The sequence below is a fragment of the Procambarus clarkii genome, unplaced genomic scaffold (assembly GCF_040958095.1).
Source record: "Procambarus clarkii isolate CNS0578487 unplaced genomic scaffold, FALCON_Pclarkii_2.0 HiC_scaffold_2320, whole genome shotgun sequence".
In the NCBI taxonomy this organism is placed as follows: Eukaryota; Metazoa; Arthropoda; class Malacostraca; order Decapoda; family Cambaridae; genus Procambarus; species Procambarus clarkii.
Window position 1 is genome coordinate 1 of NW_027191326.1, and position 10,533 is coordinate 10,533.

A 10,533-nucleotide genomic window follows, 5' to 3' on the forward strand; every position below is an offset into this window, starting at 1 on the left:
TGATCATTTATTCATTCATTACGTCTAGTGAAGAATTGCTTTTGTTCATTTGTATGATTAAAAATTAATATAATATGAATTCCTCGCTTAAAGTAAAATATAAAATATATATTGGATTTATATGATTGGTTAATATTCCAAGTGATGCTGAATATCCCCTATAATTTTGTTTTGTTTGTTTGTTATGTACACATTCCAAATGAAATCAATATAAATGTTATTATTAATGTTTGAAAGTTGATTGTCTACTTGAATCTCTCTATTAAAGTGTGTGTGGCTCCGGATGGAGCCTGGTTATGGTATTTGTCGTGGTGGGTGGCAGAAGTGCTTACTTCTTCTCTGTCTTCTTTGGCAAAAGAACTGCCTGAATGTTTGGAAGAACACCTCCCTGTGCAATGGTTACGCCAGACAGAAGTTTGTTGAGTTCTTCGTCGTTGCGGATGGCCAACTGCAAGTGACGTGGGATGATACGGGTCTTCTTGTTGTCACGTGCGGCATTACCGGCGAGCTCCAGAACTTCGGCAGCGAGGTATTCCATGACGGCTGCCAGGTAGACAGGAGCGCCAGCACCGACGCGTTCGGCGTAGTTGCCCTTACGCAGCAGACGGTGAATTCTGCCCACGGGGAACTGAAGTCCGGCCCTGCTGGAGCGAGACTTTGACTTGCCCTTCACTTTGCCTCCCTTGCCGCGTCCTGACATTGCTGCTGCTGTTGTGGGTTTGTGGTGTTTTATGCCGCCCCGCAGATCGAGCTTCGTGTTATATACCCCGCTCAGGATCAAGGGAGCCCGCCACTGACCAATCAGCGCGCTCCGCCACGCGACCCGCTCTGAGCTGAGTCGCGAGCGGGATATAAAAGGAAAGCTCGCCTCGCGCAAAAGTTCATTATTGTATCGCAACGCCAGCCAGCACGAGCATCATCATGCCACCCAAGGCATCTGGAAAGGCTGCCAAGAAGGCCGGAAAGGCCCAGAAGGCCATTGCCAAGGGCGATAAGAAAAAGAAGCGCAGGAGGAAGGAGAGCTACAGCATCTACATCTACAAAGTGCTGAAGCAGGTCCACCCCGACACTGGTATCTCTTCCAAAGCCATGTCGATCATGAACTCGTTCGTGAACGACATCTTCGAGCGCATCGCCGCCGAGGCTTCTCGCCTGGCCCACTACAACAAGCGTTCCACCATTACCAGTCGGGAGATCCAGACGGCTGTAAGGCTCCTGTTGCCCGGAGAACTGGCCAAGCACGCCGTCTCTGAGGGCACTAAGGCCGTCACCAAGTACACCTCCTCCAAGTAAACGGCTTACTTACTGCCCTGTGGTGGTGGCTTGGCCTCAAACCAACAAACTCGGCTCCATTGGAGCCACACTTTAATTTCTAAAGAGATTGTGAGTGTTAGACACCAATACTATTATAACAAAAACCTCTGTCACTGAAAGCAAATAGCTATAAAATGAGAATATTTATGAAACTGTCTGTGTGTGTTTCTCTCTCTCAGTCTCTGTCTGTCTGTCTGTCTGTCTGTCTCTGTCTTGTCTGTCTCTGTCTTGTCTGTCTGTCTGTCTGTCTGTGTCTCTCTCTCTCTCTCTCTCTCTCTCTCTCTCTCTCTCTCTCTCTCTCTCTCTCTCTCTCTCTCTCTCTCTCTCTCTCTCTCTCTCTCTCTCTCTCTCTCTCTCTCTCTCTCTCTCTCTCAACACATATAAGCACTCGGTATCTTTTTTTTTTTCTAGAGATTAGAGATTCATTGTTATGTTCCACATTAGGATTACTATGCAGGCCACCCTCTTAGGTTTGAAAATGTCAAGAAAACGGTTAATTTAAAATGTCATCTCCTAACTTAACAGATTAAGCCAGAGGACCGAAAACAGAATAAAACAGGACTGGACAGTATGTCACTTATACAAGCTGCTTTTATTTCTAGTACAGTATGACAATTTTTATTTTGGGGGGGGGGGGGGGGGGGTGGGTGATCCTTGACAGTGCATAAGAGCGAAAAGCGACGGCGTTTTGTTTGTAAGAGAACAGGTTGTACTACAAATGACTTGATTTATTGATATCACGTGTATGTATGACACCTAAATTAGTGTATTTGTTTATTTATTTATTTATTTATTATATGTGTAGATGAAGGTTAATTCATATGACTGATGCTAGGAATGTCTGAAATCTCCTTAGAAGGATATTTTGGCCCTGAGAAGGGCCGAGTTTGGTGTATACTAGGGTGGTCGATTTAGCTTATGCACGCTCTCCACGGATACGGCGAGCAAGCTGAATGTCCTTTGGCATGATGGTGACACGCTTGGCGTGGATGGCACAGAGGTTAGTGTCCTCGAAGAGACCGACCAGGTAAGCCTCGGATGCCTCCTGTAAAGCCATGACGGCAGACGACTGGAAGCGAAGATCGGTCTTGAAGTCCTGGGCAATCTCGCGCACCAGACGCTGGAAGGGAAGTTTCCTGATGAGCAACTCGGTGCTCTTCTGGTAACGACGGATCTCACGCAGGGCGACCGTTCCGGGCCTGTAACGGTGAGGCTTCTTCACACCCCCTGTGGCAGGAGCAGACTTGCGTGCTGCCTTGGTGGCCAGCTGCTTACGAGGAGCCTTGCCTCCCGTGGACTTGCGAGCAGTCTGCTTGGTGCGAGCCATGGTGAACAACTGTGGTTTGTGATGGCCGGCGCCGAAAAATTTTTGCTTATATACGCCGTCTCGAGGCGCTTGCTCGAGCGCCATTGGCTGCTCGACTCGCCTACGTCACCCCGTTGCCCCTCCCCTCCTTCCTCTGGCTGCAGCCAACAGGCGGCTCACCTCAATCACTATTATCGCTGATTTTGCTCTATTTTTTGGATTTGTGCAAAAGTCATTTCACAGGGACGTGAAACAGACGAGTAGGCAACTGCAGTTTTGAAAGCGTTGTGAGAAAGCCGTGTCTACTCGACCACAAGCGTAAAGTAAGGGCAGGCAGGAGTTGCAATGCTACTAGTACGTCCGCTTGATGGGATATAGTCGGGAAATCGTGCGGGCATTCGTCAATTCGATTCACACAACTTCAACACCATGACTGGACGCGGCAAGGGAGGCAAGGGACTCGGAAAGGGTGGCGCCAAGCGTCATCGTAAGGTGCTACGTGACAACATCCAGGGCATCACCAAGCCCGCTATTCGTCGCTTAGCTCGTCGTGGCGGCGTGAAGCGTATTTCGGGTCTCATCTACGAAGAGACCCGTGGCGTCCTGAAGGTGTTCCTCGAGAACGTCATCCGTGATGCTGTAACCTACACGGAACACGCCAAGAGGAAGACCGTCACTGCTATGGACGTGGTGTACGCTCTGAAGCGCCAGGGTCGTACCCTCTACGGATTCGGCGGATAAGAGCTTGGCTAATCCATCGATTCCACCCACCACCTCAAAACGGGACCTAATTAGGTCCCTATACTTTTTTTACTGAAGGGCTTAATAGACGATAACATAAATTGTTTTGATATCAGCTAGCACATTGGGTCTTATGAAATCTATTTTTTATCCTCGCATGCTTAAAGGGACTCTGATTGGGGAGGGGGGGGGGGGGGGGGGGGAAGGTTTGTTACGTTATATACTAGCAGAGCAGGATCATTGGTGGGGGGGGGGGGGGGGTGAGGGGGAGAGAGAGAGAGAGAGAGAGAGAGAGAGAGAGAGAGATCTTTCCCAACTCTTCCTTTTTACATGAGTGAGCTACCCGTTTTATTCATTTTATCCTTCTCAGAGCTGTTTTGATAGTATCCAAATGATGGTAAATGAAAAGGGAGGACACGAATATCTACCCAGAATTCAGGACTGGCAATCGATATGCATGTTTGAGTGCGAATCTTTTTCTCTCTCAACTTAGGTATACGTTTATGTCGTACCTAAAAGCGAGAACCACACTATTGGGACAAGTATGCAAGGCCCAATTTTCCTAACAAGCACAGTTAATTTTGTTATTTTCGAACATTTCTTTCCAAATTGGTTTATCCAATTAACAGTATTATATTAAGATCATGAATTGCTGGGTTAGGTTAGGTTAGCTTAGCTTAGGTTAGGTTAGGTTAGGTTAGGTTAGGTTAGGTTAGCTTAGCTTGGGTTAGCTTAGGTTAGGTTAGGTTAGCTTAGCTTGGGTTAGCATAGGTTAGGTTAGGTTTGATTACATTTCTATGTTAGATTTAACTCAAATTCAAAACAATTGCAGTCATTCGGCTTGTTAGTCAACTTGCCTCTAATAGGGGCAATTTGTCTAACAAGACTATTTAGTTTTGTGTGCATATATATATATATATATATATATATATATATATATATATATATATATATATATATATATATATATATATATATATATATATATTATAGCTTCAAGACTCCGAACCAATATAGAAGCATCAAGAGGAAGTGCTTGTGTTATGGGCCAATAGGCCTTCTGCAGTTACTTCCATTCTTATGTTTTTATTCCCATTGGTTCGTGTTTTATCTTGTGTAAATGTCAATCACCTTACCCAAAACTTTGGTACCATATCACCTCACCCATGTGTATATATATATATATATATATATATATATATATATATATATATATATTATATATATATATATATATATATTATATATAATATACAGAGTAAATCTACCCCAAAAGTAATGATTTATTTGTCTACAAAACTAAACTCTTTTTGGAATCATATGAGGCCCCTCCACTGAGGGGGGAGGCCTGGATGTTTATTGTCATGTGTATTCATGCTGCTTGCATGTCGTCGTTTATTTTGCCTTTGTTGTTTTCTTGACAGCTTTCTTTGCCTTGGGTGGTTTGGGAGATTTTGAAGCTCTCTTTATTTTGGGCTTTTTGTTCCCAACAACAAGCTGCTGCTGCTGCTGCTTCTTTTTCAAGGCTGTAGGTGGTTTGTTGCTTGTGGCGGCTTTCTTGGGAGTTACCACGGCCTTCTTTGCTGCTGTAGATGGTTTCTTGGTTGTGGTGGCTTTCTTGGGAGTTAGAACGGCCCTCTTCTCTGCTACGGCCAGCTTGAATGATCCACTAGCTCCACTTCCCTTGGTCTGAACAAGAATGCCGTCAGCCACTGCTTTCTTGAGAAATCTTCGGATGTAAATGGCGATCTTGGCAGCCTCGACTTTGTTGTTGGCAACAACGTACTTCTTGATTGCTTGTAGAGACGAGCCCTTACGGTCTTTGAGTGCTGCGACCGCGGCTAGAACCATTTGACTAGTTTTCGGGTGAGCAACCTGGACGCGAGGTTTCCTGGTGGTGGCCACCACAGCAGCAGCAGCCGCAGCCTTCTTGGTAGGCTTTGCTTCTACCATGATGATGATGAGATAACCAAGGTGATGAGAGACGCTCAGACAGTCACGGGGGAATGATGCTGCCGCCGCTTGAGCCGAACCTATTTATGTGCCGGCACGGTACAGAAGCTGCAACCTGGCAACTCGTCCACCAATCACGACGGTTGGTTTTACGGCTCCGAAACCTGGATCCCATATCTTCTCTAAAATAGAAGCATTTGTTCATGTTCTTTGTAAAAGTATCATAAAGCAGGACAGATGAGACAAATATCATAAAAACTGAAGAGCAGATGAGCACACACATGTTTGTATTACAAAAGAAAATCCACAAATTCATTAGAAATTGGCAGGGCAGGCTGAGGAAGTAGGTAGATGTAAAATGTCTGTAAATGGCGAAAGAACATAAACCCAAGACTGAATAAACGATGTTAAATATCCATGCCAAGGAGACAAAAATATGTTAGGATACAATTACCATTAAGACACCACAAGCAGGTCCGTATCCTGCCGCGATGACTTAAAAGAGTTGGTTATTAGCCACAATGTGTAGGCAGTCTCATGCCAACGGCCATACCACGTTGAGAACACCGCTTCTCGTCCGATCAGCGAAGTTAAGCAACGTTGGGTTTGGTTAGTACTTGGATGGGTGACCGCCTGGGAACACCAAATGCTGTTGGCAATAATGTTTTTTGTTTTGTTTTGTTTTGTTTCGTTTGTTTTTGTTTGAATGGCTGGCTCCACGGGAAATTCACGGAGTTGTGTGGAATAAGGCCTGGTAAAATGAATTAATATGTATGTCATGTTTAAAACAAACTCGCTTAATATAGATATTGTGTGAGGCTTTATACAAAAACAAACAACCAAAACAAAACATGTTGTATATATATATAGCTTAATCCGGGTTTGAACTCGCAACTCCAAGAATACGCATCACTTATATACACTTTACCACTGGACCACTGCTGCAGGACACAAGCTTGATGCTGAGGTATCAATTTAATGACGTAAATGCCATTTCCACAAATAAATGATAATTAAAAAGTATTTGTATGTACAAATCTTTTCTGTTTAAAAGGCTACAATATCAGTTACTGATATAATTTGTGTTAATGTTTCTATACCCACAAGAAGGCATATTTTTGCTTATATGTAAAGGGTACGGAGAACGAATCCACAGACCATCATTCCCCCCCCCCTCCCCCCCCCCCCCCCCCCCCCCCCCCCCCCCCCAACTCCCACCTACTACCACCACCACCACCACCACCAATCACCACCAATCACCACCAATCACCACCAATCACCACCAATCACCACCACCACATCTAACCGAAAACCCCCTAACACATCAACCCTCCCCCCAATCAACAGGCGAAATAATAACCCTCAAATGCCTGCCTGCCTGCCTGCCTGCAAGCCAATACTAACGGTCTTCTCAGAAAGAAAATCTCTTTGTATCTGTATTACTTGATGAAATGTATGATTCTAATAATGAAAATAAATTTTGATGTCGGTTGTATGAGCATAATGACCAATATGCACATGATATGAATGAATTAAATAGTGTAGTTTTAAGTAATTAGGTTGTAGACACATTAAGCGGATATGATATTTGACGCGTCCAGAACTGGTGATTTTTGGTTTAGTTTTAAATGCACCACCACCACCCACCACCACCATTGCTTCCCCAGAGCCTAATTAAGGACCGGTAAAAGGAGTCAATATGTATGTCATCTATAAAACCAAAGAATGAATAAAAAAACACACACACAAACCTACATAATAGTATTAGGAAGATTGTATGGCAAAAAAAAAAAAGTATTATTCCCATTGGGTCGTTTGAACTCGCGACTTCCAAAATACCAGCCACACACCTTACCACCCAGCCACCATAGAGTTGGTATAATTGTGCAACTTTAGTTATAAAAGTAAAGTTCTTATTGTCTCAAATCTTATTGTCTGTTCTATGAAAAGGCATGATGTAAATTATGTATTTTTTGAATGATTGAATTGTAGGCACATTAAGCGGATTCGATATTTGATATATCCAGAAAAGGTGATTTCTGTTCAGTTTTAAAATGCATCACCGTTAACGCTAAAGGACTGGTAAAACGACTCGATGTTTGTCATTTTTAAAATAAACACTAAAACTAGGCCCTTAACATATATAATGTTTGAATATAAATTGAATGCATATAAATACAAAGTGGGAGTGGCTGGCTGGCTGGCTGGCTGGCTGGCTGGCTGGCTGGCTGGCTGGCTGCCTGCCTGCCTGCCTGCCTGCCTGCCTGCCTGCCTGCCTGCCTGCCTGCTGGCTGGCTGGCTGGCTGGCTGGCTGGCTGGGCTGGCTGGCTGGCTGGCTGGCTGGCTGGCTGGCTGGCTGGCTGGCTGCCTGCCTGCCTGCCTGCCCGCCCGCCCGCCCGCCGCCCGCCCGCCCGCCTGCTTGCCTTGCCTTGCCTTGCCTTGCCTTGCCTGTCCTGTCCTGTTATTGCCTTGCCTTGCCTTGCCTTGCCTTGCCTTGCCTTGCCTTGCCCTGCCCTGCCCTGCCTTGGCTGCAGCTGGCTGGCTGGCCGTAAATCAACTCTTAACAACACCATACCACACCACACCATCACTCATCACCCATCACCCACCACCGGCCCCAGTCTCCCAGCCTCTCTTATATACCCGAGCAGGCCCTTTAAATTATTTGAATTGTTGCACTTCGGCCAATGGCAGGCACGATCGCTGCTGCTCAAACATATTCTGGTTCACAAGTATTATAATATATTATATTATATTATATTATATATATATATATATATATATATATATATATATATATATATATATATATATATATATATATATATATATATATATATATATATTCATGAAACACATTAAAACCTTGATCATTTATTCATTCATTACGTCTAGTGAAGAATTGCTTTTGTTCATTTGTATGATTAAAAATTAATATAATATGAATTCCTCGCTTAAAGTAAAATATAAAATATATATTGGATTTATATGATTGGTTAATATTCCAAGTGATGCTGAATATCCCCTATAATTTTGTTTTGTTTGTTTGTTATGTACACATTCCAAATGAAATCAATATAAATGTTATTATTAATGTTTGAAAGTTGATTGTCTACTTGAATCTCTCTATTAAAGTGTGTGTGGCTCCGGATGGAGCCTGGTTATGGTATTTGTCGTGGTGGGTGGCAGAAGTGCTTACTTCTTCTCTGTCTTCTTTGGCAAAAGAACTGCCTGAATGTTTGGAAGAACACCTCCCTGTGCAATGGTTACGCCAGACAGAAGTTTGTTGAGTTCTTCGTCGTTGCGGATGGCCAACTGCAAGTGACGTGGGATGATACGGGTCTTCTTGTTGTCACGTGCGGCATTACCGGCGAGCTCCAGAACTTCGGCAGCGAGGTATTCCATGACGGCTGCCAGGTAGACAGGAGCGCCAGCACCGACGCGTTCGGCGTAGTTGCCCTTACGCAGCAGACGGTGAATTCTGCCCACGGGGAACTGAAGTCCGGCCCTGCTGGAGCGAGACTTTGACTTGCCCTTCACTTTGCCTCCCTTGCCGCGTCCTGACATTGCTGCTGCTGTTGTGGGTTTGTGGTGTTTTATGCCGCCCCGCAGATCGAGCTTCGTGTTATATACCCCGCTCAGGATCAAGGGAGCCCGCCACTGACCAATCAGCGCGCTCCGCCACGCGACCCGCTCTGAGCTGAGTCGCGAGCGGGATATAAAAGGAAAGCTCGCCTCGCGCAAAAGTTCATTATTGTATCGCAACGCCAGCCAGCACGAGCATCATCATGCCACCCAAGGCATCTGGAAAGGCTGCCAAGAAGGCCGGAAAGGCCCAGAAGGCCATTGCCAAGGGCGATAAGAAAAAGAAGCGCAGGAGGAAGGAGAGCTACAGCATCTACATCTACAAAGTGCTGAAGCAGGTCCACCCCGACACTGGTATCTCTTCCAAAGCCATGTCGATCATGAACTCGTTCGTGAACGACATCTTCGAGCGCATCGCCGCCGAGGCTTCTCGCCTGGCCCACTACAACAAGCGTTCCACCATTACCAGTCGGGAGATCCAGACGGCTGTAAGGCTCCTGTTGCCCGGAGAACTGGCCAAGCACGCCGTCTCTGAGGGCACTAAGGCCGTCACCAAGTACACCTCCTCCAAGTAAACGGCTTACTTACTGCCCTGTGGTGGTGGCTTGGCCTCAAACCAACAAACTCGGCTCCATTGGAGCCACACTTTAATTTCTAAAGAGATTGTGAGTGTTAGACACCAATACTATTATAACAAAAACCTCTGTCACTGAAAGCAAATAGCTATAAAATGAGAATATTTATGAAACTGTCTGTGTGTGTTTCTCTCTCTCAGTCTCTGTCTGTCTGTCTGTCTGTCTGTCTCTGTCTTGTCTGTCTCTGTCTTGTCTGTCTGTCTGTCTGTCTGTGTCTCTCTCTCTCTCTCTCTCTCTCTCTCTCTCTCTCTCTCTCTCTCTCTCTCTCTCTCTCTCTCTCTCTCTCTCTCTCTCTCTCTCTCTCTCTCAACACATATAAGCACTCGGTATCTTTTTTTTTTCTAGAGATTAGAGATTCATTGTTATGTTCCACATTAGGATTACTATGCAGGCCACCCTCTTAGGTTTGAAAATGTCAAGAAAACGGTTAATTTAAAATGTCATCTCCTAACTTAACAGATTAAGCCAGAGGACCGAAAACAGAATAAAACAGGACTGGACAGTATGTCACTTATACAAGCTGCTTTTATTTCTAGTACAGTATGACAATTTTTATTTTGGGGGGGGGGGGGGGGGGGGGGGGGGGGGGGGGGGGGGGGTGGCGAAAAGCGACGGCGTTTTGTTTGTAAGAGAACAGGTTGTACTACAAATGACTTGATTTATTGATATCACGTGTATGTATGACACCTAAATTAGTGTATTTGTTTATTTATTTATTTATTTATTATGTGTAGATGAAGGTTAATTCATATGACTGATGCTAGGAATGTCTGAAATCTCCTTAGAAGGATATTTTGGCCCTGAGAAGGGCCGAGTTTGGTGTATACTAGGGTGGTCGATTTAGCTTATGCACGCTCTCCACGGATACGGCGAGCAAGCTGAATGTCCTTTGGCATGATGGTGACACGCTTGGCGTGGATGGCACAGAGGTTAGTGTCCTCGAAGAGACCGACCAGGTAAGCCTCGGATGCCTCCTGTAAAGCCATGACGGCAGACGAC

At 45.1% G+C, this 10,533-nt stretch overlaps 1 non-coding gene across 1 annotated transcript; it reads left to right on the plus strand.

Moving 5' to 3' along the window:
* The first annotated feature begins 5,853 nt into the window (after positions 1-5,853).
* On the plus strand, positions 5,854-5,972 carry LOC138362670 (5S ribosomal RNA). The gene has a single exon (XR_011227861.1). It is a non-coding gene; the product is annotated as a 5S ribosomal RNA (ribosomal RNA).
* Positions 5,973-10,533: the final 4,561 nt, after the last annotated feature.